The following is a 21,340-nucleotide window of genomic DNA, read 5'->3' on the forward strand; positions in this document are numbered from 1 at the left end:
TTGTACGCTCTAGTATCAATTGTTTGGTGACAATAAAGTATTTGTGTGTGTAATGTTTAGGGTTAGGTATAAGAATTCAGTGAAAATAAAATAGAATTTATAATTACAATCCCAGAGCTCTATGTGATGCATCGCAGCAGCCATGAAACTAGAGAAATTAAATGCAAAGATTACTGGGATGTTAATTTGTTTGTTGTTGGTCATTAACTTCAGGTAAACACCTTGTCAGGTCATTATGGTCAAGCACTTGTTTCAAAGTCCAGTAACAATTTAAATTGCTGTCAGAAATGTTACCTCAGTTTTAAAGCACAACATTAATGGAATAAATCAGATAAGAATGATATAGGTGATCACTGCATTGTGGCAATGTGGGTAACAAATTCACTCTTGCGAAATTTACAGAAAAAAAAATCACTCTTAAAATTAGAGTCCAGTTATTTATCATTGACATATGAAGCTTGTACTAGAGAGCATTTGCATCTCAGGGAGAAAAAAAAATGAGGTAGATCAGCTGGTTAAATGACATTGCAGCAACAACCTCTCACTCAATGTCGGCAAAACCAAGGAATCAGAAAGGGGAACTTGGGAGAACACACACCAGCCCTCAATGAGGGTCAGCTAAGCAGCTTCAAGTTTCTATTTATATTCTATTTAGAGATAGTAACAGACCCTTCCATCCCAGTGAGCCCATGCTGCTCAATTACATTGGTGTGACCAAGTAAGCTATTAACCCATATGTCTTTGGAATGTGGGAGGAAACTCGAGTACTTGGAAAAAAACAATCTGGTCATGGGGAGAACAAACTTCTTACAAACAGAGCAGAATTAAACTGGCCCTATAGTAGTGTAATGCTAAATGCCACGATACTGGTTCCTGGGCATCAATATCTTGGAGGATCTGCTCTGTGCCAACACATTGATACAATCATGAGGAAACTACAGAGCAGCCAGCTACATTGTTTGAAGTTTGAGGGGATACAGTTTGTCACCGAAGACTTGCATGTCTACAGATGTATGGTGGAGGTGGTTCTGTACATCACAGCCTGGTATGAAGGCTCCAATGCACAGGATTGAAATAGGTTAAAGAGGGTTGTAGACTCAGCCAGTTGCATCAGAGGTATAACTCTCCCTGCCATTGAGGACATCTTCAAAAGGCAATGCCCCAAGAAAGTCACATCCACCTCCACCATCTGGAACACACCCTTTTCGTGTTACCAATGGGGAGGAGGTATAAAAGCTCAGTGACCCACATTCAACGTTTTCAGAATAGCCTCTTTCCATTCTGCTATCAGATTTTTAAGATCAGAATCAGGTTTATTAACACCAGCATGTGCCATGAAAATTGTTTAACTTAGCAGCAGCAGTATAATGCAATACATGATAATATAGAAAGCAAAAGTAAGTACATCAATTATAGAAAGTATATACTTGTATATTAAATAGTTAACTTAATAATAGTGTAACACAGAAATTATATTTTAAAAGGTGAGATAGAGTTCATCGGTTCAATATCCATTTAGGAATTGGATGACAGAGATGAAGAAGCTGTTCCCAAATTGTTGATTGCGTGCCTTCAAGCTTCTGTACCTCCTTTCTGACAGCAACAACGAGAAGGGGGCACGTTCTGGGTGATGAAAGTCCTTCGTAATGGACAGCACCTTTCTGAGGCACTGTTCCTTCAAGATGGACACTAGTACCCAAGATGGAGCTGACTAATTTTACAACTTTCTATAGCTTATTTCAGTCCTGTGTAGCAGCCCCCAGCCACCCCCCAAACCACACCAGACAGTTTTGCAGCCTGTCAAAATGCACTCCATGGTACATCTATAGAAGTTGAGAGTTTTGGATGACAAAACAAATCTCTTCAAACTCCTAATGAAATATAGCCGGAGCCATGCTGCACCGCTATGTTGGGACCAGGTTAGATCCTCAGAGACCTTGACAACCAGGAACTTGAAATTGCTCACTCTCTCCACTTCTAATCTCTTTGAAGATTGCCTTGTGCTCTCTCCTCTCACCCTTCCTATAGCCCACTACCAACTCTTTAGTCTTGACATTGAGTGTGAAGTTGTTGCTGTGACATCACTCAACTCGCTCGTGTACCCTTTCATCTCTATCCGAGATTCTAGCTACAATCCAGTCCATGAATACTACCTCATTTACCATTTGCACTATTAATTTAGTTATTTATAGTCATTTTCATCCCTTGTACTGGCAAAATGCCAGTAATAATAATCCTAATTCTGAGCAACCCCATGATGTATGGGTCACTTGTGTTGCACTGGAGTATACAAAGAAGTTTCCAAACTTTATCAACTCAGTTTGGTAAATAAAGGTCAGCATAATCTGGAATATAATGCAGATTGAAAAATTGCAGATTCCTCACTTTGCACCACCAACATTAAAATTGCGATTAGTCCTTCTTGAAATCAAGAAATGGAATTGTAAAATTAAGGCACAAAAAAATCTGTAACAAATTGCTATCAAACACAAAATATTCAGTTCAGCATTACTGTGACATTTACAGACAAAGGACCAAGGCAAACATGCCATGAAAATCCCTTTTGCATCATTAACAATTTCCATGAATCTGCCCAGATTTCTTCAAAATTGTTATTTATCCAATGACACACAATAAATATCTTCATATGGGTTTAAGTAGCATGACACTGGGAGGAAAAAAAATCATGATTTCAGTAAATATCTCAAAAGTCCTTTGAATCCACTCAATTATAATGGAAAGAATGGAGGATATCTTGTGAATACATATGCGAATTCTGTAATGGTTGTTGAACATTACTTTCATTGCAATGATTCTACTCAACGCCTGCTATACAAATGGATCTCCAAAATATTTTAAACAACCATTATAAAAGTTATCCATCAATGAAATATCAGTGGAAATTCCCAAGTGTTCTCGAGCTTGAGGGTGACCCATCTTAAATCATAATCCTGTCACTAAAAACCCATAGTTTTCCACCACTTAACATTGGGTAGGGATTTAGACAAAAAGATGAAAAAACAGACTGTGAACTATTTCAAAATAACAATACTGTTGATTGTGGGAGGGGCCCTTGCTTTAGTTTATAGTCCCAAATGCAAGAAGGCAGTGTGTTTCACAGGTGCTATTACAGTAACCTAAGCAATTACCTCCAGGTCCTGACGAAGGGTCTTGGCCCGAAACGTCGACAGTGCTTCTTCCTATAGATGCTGCCTAGCCTGCTGCGTTCCACCAGCATCTTGTGTGTGTTGTTATCTACAGGTTTGTAAGGTTTCTCTGACAAATGCACATTGCCACAATGAGGTGAGGAATACGTGTTGAGAGCTCCAGATGAGGAGTCAATGAGACTGATTAGTCCTGAATGGGTGTCAAGGTGAAGGCTATTAGAGCTACATTTATCCATACAATTGGAGAACATTTCACTGCATTCCTGAACTGGGCCTTATAGATGATAGAAAAAAAGTTTACTTGGGAATCAGGAAATAAACTACTCCCTACAAAGTGAATGTTAAGGGACTTGGCAAGGGTGACACTGAAATGCATCCAATTAATGACTTCCAATAATTAACAATAACTTACAACAGTTTGTCTTATGGAAAAACACTTCAAAAGTGTAGCACGTGAAGTAAACTAATGTTCATGAAACACATCACAAAAATGCAAACAAAGAAATGATTTCAACCCATCTAAGAGGATGAAATGGAATGTATAGAATCTAATAAAACTAACATACAGTATTAAAATTGGCCGTTTATGATTTTCAGGCAAAGTAGTTTCCATTTATAAACAAAATCATCCATTTCATACAAATTACTAAATCAGGTGTGTACAGCATAAAAGCTGTTTGCCCCATAACTTCTGTGCTTGAGAAATTCAATTTACCCTTAAACTTTTATTCTAACATTTTCCTTTGCCTACAAAAGTGTCCAATTTCATTGAAAAGGTTCAACCAGCCCTACCTGGTAAAGCAAATGCACCTTTTAGATGTTATTGCACAATGAGCCTAGGTTCTCCTGGTTGTGTTAGAAAACCTTGGTTTTTACATGTATGCAGCAGTTCAGTTTGACTTTTAACAGCTGGACTGAAATAGTTCAAGAAAGGTATGTAATATGACATGCAACACACACAAAATTCTGGTGGAACACAGCAGGCCAGGCAGCATCTATAAGGAGAAGCACTGTCGACGTTTCGGGCTGAGACCCTTCGGCAGGACGTGGCTACATTTACAATGGGTACATGTTCTGTATTAGCCCCAGATCATCAGCTATAGATAGAAATTAAAGCTATTGGGAAGGTACACTGTTTTTCACAATAAGAGCATTTTGTTTAATCTGATAACAAGGGAGATCCATGTGCAGTATAAAGAACTAAACCTAACCACACTGGAGATCTGTTCATCCTCCTTCCTCTAGGACCCACAGCATAACACTAGGTAATACTTGCAGGGCAGTAGGCAGAGTTACTGGTATCCAAAACAGATGCACTGGAAGTGGTATGGGAAGAGGAGATGGTTGAGGTGGGCAGTTAGGAAATTATGAGGGGGAAAAAGGTGAGAAGGAACAAAGAACAGAGCAAAAGATTAATGGGGTGAAAGAATGAGGGGAGAAAAACAAGAATCTGAAGCTCACATCATAGGGATGATAGAAGTGCAATCAAATTAGGATTTCATTATATGGAAAATGGTAGGTAGCTGAGGACTTGACAGAGACTTACGGATTCAATTTGATAGTTTCCAGAAACAAGGATATACTGCAGGTTGGTGAATGGCACCCTTGCCTTCAATGGTCAGGGCATAGAATATAAAAGTTGGTGTTACAATTTGACAAAACATTGGCTTGACTACACTTGCAAAAATTGTTTTATTTCTGGTCACTGCACATTTGGAAGCATGTGTTTTGCTGAAGAGTACAGAGGAGGGATTGATCAGGCTGCTGTATGGATTAGAGGAGTTTGGATATGGTGTTTGGGGGGGGGGCAAGGGGGAGCAATTAGATAGGCTGGGTCTAGAGAAAAAGAGGCCGAGAGAGCCTATCAGTTATACAAATTAATAAAAATGAGGCACAGAGAAGGTAGATAGTGAGTTATTTCCTCTGCCCACTCCTCAGTAGGCATAACAAAACAAGAGCGCATTGGCTTATGCTGAAGGAAGAGTTTTAAAGGAGATTTTTTAAAAAAAAATCAGCAGCCTGGTTGATATCTTTGGGAACTGATGCATTGACTTTTTATATATTCACATATGTATTTGAAATATGTCCACAATATCCAATCCCAGGGATTTAGTGATCATCTCATTCAGCTGAAGAAAACAATTTACTAGTTTAAACTGAAAAACTGTTTTGATAAGGGTCTAATGTCACTGTACATTATGACAAACTAAATAGGTGACCCAGCTCAGACTATACATTGTTAAATCCAGTTGTTCTGTTATGTGCCATTCTCTCAGGTCCTCAAAACAAAATATTCTAGCAAAATATAGTGTCTGAACTCTATAGTCTGAAATCTATAGCATAAACACTAGGGGCCAGCTTAACGTTGTGTCAGAAATCAGAATAAGAACAGTCCCAATGTAAAAACTAAAAACCCACACCCAGCATAAGTAAAATTTTCTAATGTCAATCTCCAAATTAGTCAAAAACTGCAGAGACCAAAACTTCAAGTAATGACAATTAAAAAACTGAATAGCAGAAGAGTCAAAGTATGGTAATTCTTTCTCCCCACGCTCATTTACCATAATACACAAATAGGTGTGGCCTCAACTAACCATAAAGCAATTAATTTTGTTTTGATACAGTAGAGAGCATTATGCATACAAAATGTAGTGAAATATATTCCTATTACTTATTAGAAAAGAGCATGATTACCAAGGTTGTCCACAATGTTAGCAAAGGAACTAAAATATCTTTCTGATGTACTAATGTTGCTGCTGCTAAAACGTTGCAAAGTGTAAAATAGATGATCAACTAACTGGAATATAAATATGCCAATAATTCTTACATTGTTGGTATAATGACTTTTCAAAAACATTGGCTAAAGAAATATATTACTCAAGATTTCTTACATACAATGTGAAAGACACAAATTACACCATTAGACAACAAAGAATTTATGCAAATTTGAAGTTGAATTAGTGGCAGTACTTACTCAATTTTGAATGCTTCTTACTAAATGAACTTTGGACATACAGCAATCAAACAATCTGCACCATTTACAAAAATGGGAGAAGCATACAACAAAGCCAGCCATGTTTCCTGTACTTCTATATCTTTAACTGGAGAACTAGTTCCTACACAAAACTAATGGCTCACTAAAAATTACACGGCTGTGTTTGCAGTTTCCACCAATCAGGGGATTCCTCAAAGAAAGCTGGAAAAATAGTAGGTATAAATCAGGAGGCAGCTCAAAATGTTGACAGGAAATCTGTCAGGAACAAAATCTTTGTTAAATACAGAGTGGCAGAATAGAAAAATAGGCAGGGTTATGGAACAATTCAACAGTTAGCACCTAATCTGACATAGCCTACAGGGGGGTGAGGAGTGGGGGGGGGGGTTGAGAAAGAAGTCTGATTCACCCACATACTACTCAAAGTAAAACTAATAAAAAAAAGTTTACCATCAATTTTTCTTATTGAAAGCTATGTTTCAAAATTCTGCCACTTTATAACTAAGTTTCAAATCATAAAAAAATTTAATTGTGAATTATTTAGCATGTTGCCTCAAATAACTCAGTTCACATTTAACAGAAGCTAAACTATTTAGGTGTCAATATCCAAGGTAGTGTGCCAATATTCTACAGGATTGAAAGCAATTACTTCACAGACAGATACTGAAGTACCCAACCTGCCTACTCAATAAAAATACTCCATTGAAATTACATACTAATTTCAACATTAAATTCGTATTTCCCCATCTCAAACTTTTAGATCTTTCAAGAGTGGATTGAACAAACTGAAAAAATATTGAACTAATTCAATGGCTTAAAAGCAGGAAACAGTCTTTAATTTTATTTTCCTGGCCTTTTGTCACAACTCATTTATCACATATTTCTTAAGTGTCTGATTACTCAACTAGTTAGTTTCTACCCCCACCCAATACTGTGACAGCAGCAGTACAACTAACCAAGTGTGACATAGTCAGGGGTTGAAGGATGAAATAAAAATACCCAGGGCTATCAGCCTTCTATATCAAGTTGTTAAGCTTCTGGAACCCCTCTAGTCAATTCAATCCTGGATTCACCACATATGTGCTAAGAAATCACATTCAAGTGTGGGAATTCTCTTTCATGCCTTCCTCAATAGCAACCAAATTATTCTTTTCCAATGTGTCCAGGGGTTCGTATTTTAGGGGAGTTGAAACCCACAGCAAGGTCAAAAGGTGGGCGTAATTGTAGAACTATATAGCTTTTAGTCAATGGAATACAGGAACTTGCACAGAGCAGAAAGAAAATGAACTGCTGAATTGTGGGTGTGATGTGCAAAGAACTGAGAACTTTGAACTAGTGCACCAACTAATTCACAAGTTTGTATAAATTCAGTATATTCAATACAATCAATGTGGACACAAGGGATTACATTTATATTGAAGTATTTCAATACAGAAACAAATATAACTGGAGGACACTAACAGGATGATGGAGTACAGTAAAACCACAAATTAAAATGTGTGCAAAATGCATTGCTAGTATTATTCTACCCATCAGGATTGCTAGTATTAAATATTATGCTAAGTAGGTAAGAATTCACATTCGTCTCTACACTATTATGTTCTGAAAGCCAAATGAAATTGGATTTGAACAGTTCAGGTTCTCTCAATCATGGATTTGAAAATTTTAACTTCATTTTCTTAAAATATTTGGCAATAAAATAGCATCAATAAAAATGACTGAGAGACTGGGCTAAACACTTAACTCATTCATTAACATCCTCATGTAAGGAAAACCAGTGTCCAAGGGCCTACATAGCTCTGCTCTCAAATAAATATTATTGATATTTAATTCTGGGTGCAAACCTGGAAACCTGCTTAGATTTTTGTTTCAAAAATACATTCTTAGGGTAATTGGCATCGTTGCATCTGGCAAATTAATGAAGTTCAAAAATTATCTTGATTTGACCAATTATGGCTTGCCAGCCATCATCTTTCTGTGACTCTGAAACATCACTCTAGACACATTTACACCATACAATTTTTCCACTTGAGCAAATAAACACAAACACAAGAGGTTCTGCAGATGCTGGAAATCACACACAAAATGCTGGAGGAGCTCAGCAGGTTGGGAAGTATCTATGGAGAGGAATAAGTAGTTAATATTTCAGGCTGAGACCCTTCATTAGGACTGGAAAGTCCATTCTTCCCAATTAAAAAAGACTTACTCAATCACGATGATAATAGATACTCCAAAGTAAGTGCAACAACCAAACAAGTAACTCTGGTGAGTGGTCAGTAGCATAACACAGCAAAGTTTAAATATTATATGATAAACTGGTAAATATTTCTAGATTTAGCACAGACATGAATTCCAATATCTTTAAAATATTACGTATCTCGTTCAGGTTTGAAGTTGGAAGCTCATTAAGGAGGCAAACTGATCAAAACCTAAGCCAAGCGGTGCTGACTTTTTAACACCAGCTGTGCTTTAAACAGATATGCTGCAAACATCTCAAACTTCCTTGCATTCCACATTCCAAGGACATCATTTCTGCTGAACTGCATTGTAACAATAAACTGGAAATACTGTTAATATACTGGAAAAACATGAACACTGTATCTATTCTTCCTGCTGACACTGCCTTCAACTTTGAGGTCAGTCCTAAAACTTTATCATCAAAAATATTCACAAAAAAATGTCCAAAAAGATTGCTGGCTGCAAATTGAAGCCAGAAACAGCACCAGAACTCCAGAAATGATTAATCACAGGTATGCTTACAGATACAAAATTGTTGGTAAAATTGACACATTGCTAAACTATGCATGACATATCTTCGGTAATCAACTGGCTTTGTTCATATTCACACTAGATTTTGGAGTACGTACAAAGAAAAAATCCAGGTTAATATGCTAACATTTGAATGGGGGTGCAGGGAGGCTGCACAACAAGGTTAGCGGTACTTTTATTCAGATGAAGCATGAAACCAAAGCTATTTTTACTATGTCAGATGGATGCAAAAGATCCATTGTAATATTTTAGGGGAAGTTCTCCTAGTGAACTCATCCTTCCATCAATATCACTAAAGTGGATTAGCTGCTCATTGACAAACTGATGCTTGTGGGGTTCTGCCAGGTTCCCCTATGTCACAACTGCAACTTGCTAATTTAGGTAACTGCTGATTAATCATCTGCTTCTCATGTACCAAGTTTGGATAACACTCCAATTACATGGTTTGTAACTGAGAGAGCAAAGAAATTACTGCCTTCGTAATTTTGAAGTGCACTCCCTGGTCAGTGAAGGATGCCCGCAGTGTAAGGTATAGAAGGTAGACTGCAAATAGTTGATTAAAAGATCACTGAACTATACATCATGTGCTTTTGAATTTTTGTAATATTTACTTTTAAAATTTTGTATCATTCTAATTTCACCTAAACACAGATGGATTATTTTCAAGCTCCTGTGTTTACGATATTCTCAAAATAAGCAAATTTAAAACACAAGATGTAGTTCCATATTATTTGCCTCAGCTTCCAATATACAACATCAAGAATGACATCCATCAATGTACATCAATCTAAGGAGCCGCACGAGAGGCTGCTTAGCAAGACAAGAGATTATGGAATGACAGGGAAGTTACTAGCATGGGTGGAGTCTTGGCTGATTGGCAGAAAATAGAGTGGGAATAAAGGGATCCTATTCTGGCTGGCTGCCGGTTACCAGTGGAGTTCCACAGGGGTCAGTGTTGGGACTGTTCCTTTTAATGATGTATGTCAATACTTTGGTCTATGGGATTAATGGATTTGTGGCTAAATTTGCCAATGATACAAAGATAGGTGGAGGAGCGGGTAGTGTTAAGGAAACAGAGCCTGCACAGAGACTTAGATAGTTTAAGGGAATGAGCAAAAAAAATGGCAAATGAAATACAATATTGGGAAGTGTATGGTCATGCACTTTGGTGGAAGTAGTAAATGGGCAGACTATATTTAGATGGGGAGAGAATTCAAAATGCAGAGATGCAAAGGGACCTGGGAGTTCTTGTGCAGGATAAAGGTTAACCTCCAGGTTGAGTCAGTGGTGAAGAAGGTGTTTGCAATGTTGACATTCATTCTTAAGGGTATAGAAAGAGCAGGGATGTGATGCTGAGGCTCTTTGAGGCATTTGTGAGACCACACTTGGAAGTACTGTGTGCAGTTTTGGGCTCTTTACTTTAGAAAGGATATACTGACTGATATACTGGAGAGGGTTCAGAGAAGATTCATAAGAATGATTCCAGGAGTGAAAGGGTTACTGTATAAGGAATGTCTGGCAGCTCTTGGGCTGTATTCCGTAGAGTTCAGGAGAATGAGGGGGGAATCTCACATAAACATTCCGAATGTTAAAAGGCCTGAACAGATTAGATACGGCAAAGTTATTTCCCATGGTAAGGGAGTCTGGGACAAGAGGGCACAACTTCAGGACTGAAGGACGTCCATTTAGAACTGAGATGCAGAGAGATTACTTTAATCAGAGGGTGGTAAATCCGTGGAGTTTGTTGTCATGAGCGGCAATGGAGACCATGTAATTGGGTGCATTTAAGACAGAGCTAAGAAAGGTTCTTGCTTAGCCAGGACATCAAAGAGTATGGGGAGAAAGGAGGGGAGTGGGGTTGACTGGAAGAATGGGATCAGCCCATGATTGAATGGCGGAGCAGACCCGATGGGCCAAATGAACTACTTCAGTTCCTATATCTTATGGTCTACTTTCTACTATCATATTAACGTTTAATTATTGTTTAATTCATAAACACAAGAGAGTCTGCAGATGCTGGAAGCCCAGAGTACTGCGTACAAAATGCTGGAGGGGACCCATTAGGTCAGGCAGCATCTATGGAAGAGAATAAACAGTCAACAATTCAGAGAGGGCCTTCAGCAGGACTGGAAAGGAAGGGTGACGAAGCCAGGAATTTCTGGCTTTCCAGTTCTGATTAAGGTATCTGAAACGTCAACTTTTAATTCCTCTCCATAAATGCTGCCTGATTTGCTGAGTTCCTCCAGAATTTTGTCTAGGTTAATGTTTAATTAATATTTGCAACTGTAATGTAGACATGAACCATATCAAATACAATATTTTGAAATATTATGTTGTCAAGTGTAAGTCAAATAAACATACAGGAAAGTCATTGATGAACTAAGAAATGTTTTTGATTTTTGTCTTTCCTTTTGGTTCAGGCGTTCCCATACACATTACCAATTTTTCTCATCCAGACATAATTTCTTAGCAATATTAGCTCCCACAAGCAAACAGGAAACTATCTCTATTGATCGTTACAGCTGTTGCAAGTTATCAGATCGCTTCTTCAAAATGCAGTAATAGAAAAAAAACTTCCATCCAAATAAATATTCAAATTATATTCACTCCATTCCTTTCTCAACTGCAGAACTGAATTGAATACTTAACCCAAAATAAGTTTTGAACCACGAGTCCATGCATCCGATGGGTAAACCTACCCCTCCTTATTATCTCTGAAGAATTATTCCAGTGCACGCCTAGCCAGCCCCTTTTGGTCTACCATACTATACCAAGTCTATACGTATATTTAAGGCAGATGTTGATAGATTCTTGATTGGTCAGGGCATGGAGGAATATGGGGAGAAGACAAGAGATTGGGGCTGAGAAGAACCATGGATCAGCCATGATAAAATTGCAGAGCAGATCTGACGGGTCAAATGGCCTAATTCTACTCCTATACCTTATGGTCTTATGAAATGAGGTCAAGTAACAATCTACTATCCATGTACTAATCCATATCCAATTTTGTTCATCCTGGGCATCACTGACATGTATCAAGTCCTGATTCATTCCAAATCCCTCTAAAATCCAGAGCCTCCCTCTTCATCGAAATTCTCTAGTTCTTCAACACTCAGACAATGTACATTCCTATAATGCTAGCCTCCTGATCAAGCCCAAATTCAAACTTAGAAGCCATGCTTACTGTGGTCAAAACCCTAAACTTAAGTTCCTTCATTAAGCATTTTCATGTATTGCTTCCTTTACAATGTTTCTTAAAATCTACCTCTCCAACCAAACAACCTGTCATCTTCTGCAACATATGGTACTGTGTCAAATCTGATTTGAAAACATGTTGGGAGCTACCTTGGTATGAAAAGCTGATACTGCCACCACCTGTGGATAACAAGTATAATCTAACATGGTGCTTAAAGACACAAGCCAATCATGATACATGTTTGGTTATGACTATATGCAAATAGATGGTTGTGGGACTACTGTTTTCAAACCACCCCTCATTTTGAGATAGGGAAAATAGATGTAGTGGAATTTGCCCAGAAATCTTGAGTGCAGAAGCTAACAGAAATGCCAAAAATTAAAATGGAAGCTCAGCAGCAATGAACCACTCTACATTTAAACATCAAGAATGAATTGCAGGAAGAGTTATAGGTAAAAATGAAATTGGATGTTAAAGGAGTGAGGGAAAAAATACACCTTGTATCAATTATTCTGCTGATATGCAGTATTTTTAACAAAAACATGTATTTCAACATTTGCTCCGTGATGGTCAAGAATAGACAAAGCACTAGAACTTCAAGTTATCTCAACACATACTAAATTTTGCACTGTAATAAGTTAACATTCTACAATGTATCAATGATAAATCCAAAGTCCCTCATGCATAGAATGGCAGTAACCATACAAATTTCCACTGTAAGTGGGGAAGAAAAACTTGTCTCCCCTCTGCACCAAAATGCTCAATTTTCTGAACAATCTATGGCCTCCACAAAAGGTGGTAGAAAACAGACCAGAAGGCTGGTCACCCTGTTTTGAGAAAGCAGGCAATTCTTACAGGAAGTATCAATGAAATTCAAACCAAAATTCCACAAACATTACTTATAAAAAAAAAGGAGTCAAAGCTTCCCAACTTCCTTCTCCTATTGTTATCATACAACAGTTTGTTATCAAGCACAAATTATCCTTTTGTTGCAAAATTAATCACAAGATTGAAATCAAACCTAATGATTTTCTATGCATGAAATGACCACTGCTTGAATACACCAGTTCCATCATGTTTGCTTTCTCCCTATCCATTATTAGAACCACATACTCGCTAGAGTTTTAAATAGCTTTACTCAACTTCACTCTCTACTTACTGCTACACAGTCCTATTGCGTGTATTCAACAAGCTCATCCAAGACAGCTTTAAGCTGAGTTTAAGTAGAATTTTTAAAAAGCTACTAAGTGAAATTCAACATATTGCTTAATGCCAATTTTCAGGACTAAATACTTAGTTTGCCATGCTCCGCCACACTCCAAATTATTGGATATTTCAACATCCCTCCTTAGAAAGGTGGTATCATAAAGACTGTAAATAAAATTTGATGACGTATATAGTGCAAAGGAATTCCAATGAGAATCAAATGCCTTCTTTATATAGATGTAACCAAGATAAATGCCCATGTTCTGTTACACGTTAGAACAAAAATATTGAAATACTACTTTTTCAGAAGGTGTCATAAATAGTATTAAATCTACACTAATAGTGAGCAGCACTCGTGCCAAACCAAGTAATCAATCCTTAGGAATACCATTGGAGTCTTGTTTACTCCCAACTCTATATCAGGATGACCAAGGTATTATATGCAACAGTAAATCTAATGAACACAATACATTATACTAGATCATGTTCTAATTATGCTTAGAAGGACAACTGAACAGAAAGTGTACTTCATGCCAAAGCAATATGCACCTAAAATGGTTCCTGGGTGGGTGGGATGGAAAGAAATCACACTGACTAGTTAATAGTTTAATCACAGCATAACACCAGACTCAGATGTTAAACTCTAACCAGCACAGTACAAATGTAAAATTAGCATTCTACATTGATAAGGAGCTGATCAGAACAATGCAGCAGCTTTCAAATTGCCCATGAACCCGGAAACAAATGTTTCAATGCCAATACAGCATGCACATAATTTTCTGAGATGCAAACAGAACCCACCAAGAACTTGGACGCACTCTGTTGTCTGCTGTAAACTTATCAAATAGCCAAGATGTGCCAGCCTCTCAGTGACAAACTTATTACTAATTCATATTCTTCAGCAAACTTCTTTTGAAAAAAGGCTGATAGGAACTTACAAGCATTTCTTTAAAATAACGTGTAAAGCTTAGGTTAAAGAGGTAAAGAGAACATTAGCATTTGACCATAGCAAGTTTCACATTTACAAAAGTGAAGGTATCTACAAGATATATTTTTAAATATCTTCTATTATTTAAGGGTATATCATTCTGAAACATTTTTACCTGATATTTTAGGCAATGAAGAGTCAAACTTTCAGCTGCATCTATGATTTGGTGGACTTTCAATTTAGAATGATCAATGCAGACACTTCAATGTTGGTTTGGATTGCAATGAACAAAATACAGCAAATGAAACTGATTAAACATAACAGATTAATATTCAGTATACAGTCAAAACCCAGCTAAAATAATATTTGAATTAAAATAGAAAATATATTAAAATACTACATCAGGTACAATGTCAATGCATTTCCTTCTACCTTTCACACCACAAGTTCTTTCCCAACTACTGATCCCATGTCAAAATTTACTCAGGAATTTTTATTAGTCTACCAAAATTTGTCAGGAATAAAAAAAATCTCAAAGTCAATTCACAATGTGACAATCTTAGCCAGTTTCTCAGATGTTATGCCAGCAGTATCCCTAGACAAATAAGGAAAGAATCATTCAAAATTACAACTACAGGTCACAATGCAGTTATTCGTTTTGGCACTTTATATGGATGCTAGACAGGAAATGGTGACTGGCTGAGTATGCCACAAAGAAAAGAATGATTACTTAAGAGATACTGATGTGAATGTTGCTTATAAAATCTTACCCCAACATGAACATGGAGAGAATAGCAGCCCTGAAGAATTAAATAAAGACAAGGAATTCATTGTAACTTAACTGAAACTAGAATAAAGGTTAGAAGACTACCAAACTCCTCAACAATATTTTTGAAATAATTATATTATCCTATCATAGTGATGCCAATTAAATAAGTTTCTGTGAAACTTACAAGTAAAATTGTGTTACTAAGGACATACTAACTTCCAATGCATTATTCCAATTAAAGCTAAAAACCCATAGTAAAAAGAATATTGGATTCTGCACTTTTTATAGTTCTTGCCAGATTCAAATTACAGATTATGTGACAAACAACCCAGTGTAGAAAATTGCTGCACTAGAGGGATTTTAAAATGTGCTATAGTAGGCAATATCTAGTTAAGAGATCAAAAGGACAGAACAGAAGAGGAAGTTGGTATCAAGGAATCAAGGGAAGTATCAGTCATTTTCATTTGTGACGCAAACAGATCTGAGGTGCTGCAAAACTGGTATTAAAATATTGTAGCAATTGCTGGTTCAGTGGTACTTAGTGCTGATTTGTTTTAAAAATATTTCCTGACAGCACTGCATTTGTTGCATTCACTTCTTATATCTATAACTACAAAAAAAGTGATAGCACTCAGCAGGTGAACAGAAAAATGTTTGGATAAAGTAATGTGCCAAGACTTTCCTTCACTCTTTTGTACATTATACAATAAGAGCCACATCAAAGAGGGTAACTAATGGGAACTATAAATTTTAATCACACAAGGTTTACTAGCAGCCCATATTCTATTAACACCCAAATGCCAGCTCCTGGAAGCCTCAAATGAAACTTTCATGAACTCAAGAACAGTGATCAAGAGGACTACATTGTAAGCGTATCCACACATTCATGCAGTACAGTGGATGCAAAGGGTTAGCATTTTCTCATACGGTTAAATAATGCTGATACTCTTTATGACTGGCTGCAGGATAAAATCGTTCTAATTAGATGAGTAGCATTTATAAAAAGATAATCTGAAAGAATGACTGCTGCATACTTACATAATACTTGAATATTTAGTTCAAAAATGTTTTCAGATCAGCTCAAGCTCATAGGAAACTAAAATGGGTGGCTGAACAAGAATTCTGAACAAAATTCACTGCCACTATTCTTAAAATTGTAATTAAAAATGTTTGTAATTAGCTTTAAGATCTGAGACTTTTGACACAAAGGCCCAACTTACTGGCACATTTAATTTAGGAAAGAGAGGGTAATGTGAAACCGAATAGATTTATCTGGTTTTATATTGCTCAACGATAAAATGACTTCACAACTGATCTAACGTCTACAACTAAAACTGCTACTAGGCACTATGTGCTGAGTGTCACATATTCTTGTCCTTAAAAGTGTTAAGGCTGAATTTAAAAACACTACTTAACACTGCCTCACAGTAATTCACTCTTATTTGCATTTACATAGATAACCCTGAAGTGTTTTGCTAAACTACTAATGCACAATTAGAATAGGGAATTATTTGAGTTGTTGAATTTTAGTTCTAAATGCTATTACCAGTTTTTCTAAGTTACAATATTTTGCATTTATGTTTCATTTCATGTAGAAATTTTTTTTAAGTATTTTAAACAATTTGTTTAATGGGCCTTTAATTCTTGTTCAACCTGTATGGAATTTGCATAACAGTCATTTCATCAAATGATATACATGGGTGGGGTTACTTCTAGTGTAAAAGGTATAAAAGTCCTATTGTATTATTTGCACAGAGCTAAAGTCAAAAATACAAGTGAGCAATCAAACCTTCCAAGTTTGACAGCTTGAACATTTATCAGCTACTGTTTCAATCTACTGGCAGCTATAACACTGAATGGGCAGTTTAAAATACAAGAAAATAAGATTGACTGGAACAGTGCAAGGTGAACTAGTACAAAGTAGTAACATAGAGCAATCAACCTCCAACTTCCCACAAAAGTGATACGCCCCAACAAAACATGACATACCAAGACTGCTGAAGAGAAATAAAGACAAGCATGCAAGCTTCTAATTTAGGGAACTGTTTAAACCCTAAACTTTATGCGGTACAGGATGTATGTGTAATGCAAACATAAATGCTGTCTAATACTAGCAAAGGCACATCAACATTTTCAATAAGTGTATGAAGTCACCAAGGTCATAATCCACAAGCCCAACAGGCAGGCTGACATGCCTAATGTGAAGGACAGATGTGGCTTTTAATTTAACGGCAAAACACAGGAGGCTGCTTGTATATCAAAAACAGCTCTGAAAGGAAGGGTGGGAAAGAGCCTAGTAACCACTTCAACATACAAAGCAACCCACTAAAAAAGGCTACTGAACTAGATATTTCAAATTTCTCTGTTCTTTCATAAATACAAAGGTGACATCTTGGAGTTTTTCAAAAGCAAGATGCCTTAATAGTGTCCATTTTCAAATACAAGTCTACATCTGGTGTGTATATATATACTTGTTTGTTTATTTATTTATTACACACACATGAATATACAAAAAGTGTTCTACTCCCATAAAATGAAGGGCCATACTTTTGCCAGACTGGGTCCCGATTCCATACATTCCTCATCCTATTCCAAGCCTCAACTACAATTTTAAAAAATCTTTGTGTATCAAGGAATTTGCTAGAAGTCACTGGAAACATGACAATTATTACCAAACCCTGTGCAGAACTACATCAAAACATTTTGCTTACTGAGCTGAATGAGAATACTACTTTCCAACCGAGAATATCTTAGAAAGCACAGCTCTTGGATTGTAAAACACTTCTTCTCAGCAGGAAGTCAGGGTTTTATATTTACACTGAGCATAAAAGAAACTAGGGTTAAAACAAGGCAGTTGGATTTTGCTATATATTTGCTTTCTATGGCTTACACAGAGATTAGAGTATTCTATACTGCAACCAAACAAAATGAGGACTTGTCACATCATGCATTACTTTGAACAATGAAAAACAAAAACAAATAGCAACTGAATTTTATTCTGGACCTTTAGGTTAACCTTTTTTTTCCAGGGCTTCTGCAACAATGGTGTTGCTGTAATCATTATTCTGTCTATGAAGACATTCATTTCAACATGAAAGTAAACAAATGTAGCACCTCCTTGATCACTGAATCATACTGGGAAAAGTCTACAACTATCAGGGATTGGGGGAGGAAGAGAGGTTACAACCATTTGCACTGAGAGTGATTACAAATGTAGTTGAACACCAATAGAATTTATAGAATCTAATGAAATCCTGTTGATTCTGCGTTGGGCAGCACTACTTTAATATGAGACTGAGAAAATAAGGGGTCTAGAATTTCCCTCATAATACTTAAAAGGGGATTTAGAAACTAATGTCAGTAAAAAAAAAGGAAATGGAAAAAATTACAATTCTAGGGACAAAAGGTTTACTAATTTTATGTTACACATGACTAAACCCACAAGATAAAAACTGATTTTTTTCAGTTCCTAGTCCATATTCTGACTACATTATTATACTTAAAACCTTTACAGCCATGTATAACCAAATAATTTATATCAGTGGGACGTTTTCTGATACTAGTTGGTAGATTCTTTTGAGTAGCTTCCATTATATTTTGAATTGACATGGTCCTCTTAAAGTATTGCTATGGCATAAAGGATGCAAATTAATAGCTGAAGTGCATGCATTGTGAAACTTGTACATACATCAAGCAGGGAAAAGGTTTGGCATGACAAAACAGCTTTTATTTTAAAACCTATAGCATCTATGGAATAGACATTCAATGTTCTGGCTCCAAATACTAATGCAAACTGACACATCAGATTGTTCTATGTTTAACTCAAAATGCACAAATATTATAATTTGCTAAATTTGTGGTTTTATTAAATAGCTCTAAAAGGTTTTTAATGGTTCTTTCATCTGTACTGCATGTATGTAGTCAGCAAACAAGTACAGTACCGAAATATAAAACCACTGTTTCTAAAACAAACACTTCCAATTAAACACATGGATAAAGCCATTTTTTTTAAAGTACACAAAAAAATCAACCTTGAGACTTTAAAAAAAACACCCAAACCCTGAAGGAGACCTATCTAGTGCCAGTGACATTTGTTAAAAAAAGACTATAAGTTCTAATCAAGCTTGTGAAAATAAGACCAACAAAAAAAAAACAAAATTACAACTTCTCTGGAATTTCCTGATTCCTCAGTTCAGGTGTCCCTTATCCCAAATTTGTGAACAATTGCTCAGCAACCTTGATTCTGGTCAATTAGTAACTAATTATTTCTCCAATCTATAATGAGGTCCCTTGGTTTTCAATGTAAGCCTCTTCAGAGTGGAGAAAAAAGTTCCATTTTCTATCATATCTGTTATTTTGTACCATTCGTTATTGGAAAGGAAACATGGTCATTATAATTAACTGTTTAAAAGTGTTATGTTATTTCACACATCATAAAAAGTTTTTTTTTTAAAAAAGGACTGAAAATAAAACGCTCCACGGAAGTTATTCCCAGTGGCCAAGATTCAAAAGCAGTTTCTGTTCTTTTAAAACGGAACCAAGAATGCAACAAAAGCAATATGGAGATGCTTTTTCTTTTGCAATACGCTATCCAACTATTTTGCGAAGTTACATTAATTAGTTCTGCTCGGTATAAAGTACTATAAATACTTTCATACATTTTAATCATTACGTTAAAAAATTACAGTACAGTTCAAAAGCGACTTTCAGCACACATGTCTAAACATGGCGTGAAGGCATTCAAGCTATTGTCATGTCATTGTGCTTGCTACCTTTTCTCCTAACACAACCCCCAACCATACCGTCATGGTATTAGTCAGCAAGTCACTGCCTGCTCCCACCAGATAAAGTCTAAATAACCTTCCATTTTCACCCGATTTCTTAGATACTATTCAACAGATACAGTACTTAAAAAAAGCGCCACTTAAAAGTTCCTTTAAAGATCTTCACAAGATAAGAGGTAGGCGACCAACAGTCAACATAATGCTGGACCATGTGATCCCGGACTTGCTGATTAGAATAAAAACGAATGTTAAAAGCTACAATCTTCCCCCATGAACTGCCTCTGAAAATAAGATTAGGCGTTATTCAGATTGATTTTTCTACCCCAAAAAAAATCCGATTACCCCATACATAAAACAGATAATTTACAGTAATCGTCACCATATGACTCTGAAGACAATTAATAATAGGACATCCGTTGAGGTACCCCCCTTTAAAAAAAATAAAAGTTATCTATTTGCATTTCCTCTATTGATCACTGTATACAATCTGCTCGTTCAGAAAACATCGTCCACTAAGGACACAAACGCAATCCAAACGAAACAAAAAGAAACTGACAGCGATCAATGAACTTTCATAATGACTAACAAGGCTCCCTCAGACCTTCAAGTCACAGTTCATTAATAAAACTCCCCTCGTTTTAAACTTGTATTAACACAGCTTGGTCAAGCAATACCGTGAGAACTCCTATTCCTTTCCTATTACCAAGAATAAGTTATTTTTGTTTATCTTTCTTCTATTGCATAATATATACTGTATATGTTATAGAAAGAAAGAAATCCTAGGGTTTTTTTTTCGCGTAACCAAGTTCAGACTCCCTTGACTTTTTGTTGTTTGGAGTTCTTGCTGATGTATTTCTATACAGTAGCCGAATGAAATCCTCATTACAAGTAGACGGCGTTTCCAATTAAAGATACTTACAAGAAGAATAATCCCCACTTTATAACATTTAAAGATAAGTTTAAATGCAGCTATATATATATATTCGATTACAGCAACCCCCACAAAAAAAATCATACATATACACCGATCCCTGCCTTGACTGACCTGTTTCTCCTGTGTTGTTTGGACTCATTCCCTGAAGCCCTTTATTCCAAGCTATCTCATTATTTATTTACTCCGCTCCCCTCCTACCTTCCGCTGCCTGCGCTGCAGTTATTCGCTGCTCCCTTTGCCGTGTTATATTCCACCGATACCACTCCAGCGCTCGCACCGCCTCACTCACCCAACGCCTGGCGTCACGTGTCCTTACCGCGCTCTCACGCCCAGCGCGCCGCCGACCATCCATCATGTGCGCGGGCGCGCTCTTCGATCTGTTTATGTGTGTGGATGTGTCTCACATTCCTGCTAGGCACTGCCCCAGTTTTTTGAGTGGCGAGGAGGGCGAGGAAGGAAACATACTGGTGCAGGAAGTAAGATGCATCAGGGATTAAATCATTATTTTATGCCCTCCTCTTCCCTAGAATTTGTTTTGAAACTTTGGACTCGACAATCACATGAACATTGAAGTAACAAAGCTTTGTGTCATTAA

The 21,340-nt window shown here is 36.7% G+C and overlaps 1 protein-coding gene across 2 annotated transcripts in view; it reads right to left on the reverse strand.

Annotated features, from left to right (window-relative positions):
• The window catches only part of znf217 (zinc finger protein 217), a 66,953-nt gene extending 45,896 nt beyond the window's left edge, over positions 1–21,057 (reverse strand). The window contains exon 1 of one of the 2 annotated variants that reach the window (XM_059980476.1): positions 20,944–21,057. The gene's annotated coding sequence lies outside the window, so the exon portion shown is untranslated. Of the gene's footprint in view, positions 1–20,856 lie in introns of both variants that reach the window. The other variant, XM_059980475.1, reaches the window with a different exon arrangement.
• Between the last annotated feature and the right edge of the window lie 283 nt (positions 21,058–21,340).

This window comes from Hypanus sabinus, chromosome 9 (genome assembly GCF_030144855.1).
Source record: "Hypanus sabinus isolate sHypSab1 chromosome 9, sHypSab1.hap1, whole genome shotgun sequence".
In the NCBI taxonomy this organism is placed as follows: Eukaryota; Metazoa; Chordata; class Chondrichthyes; order Myliobatiformes; family Dasyatidae; genus Hypanus; species Hypanus sabinus.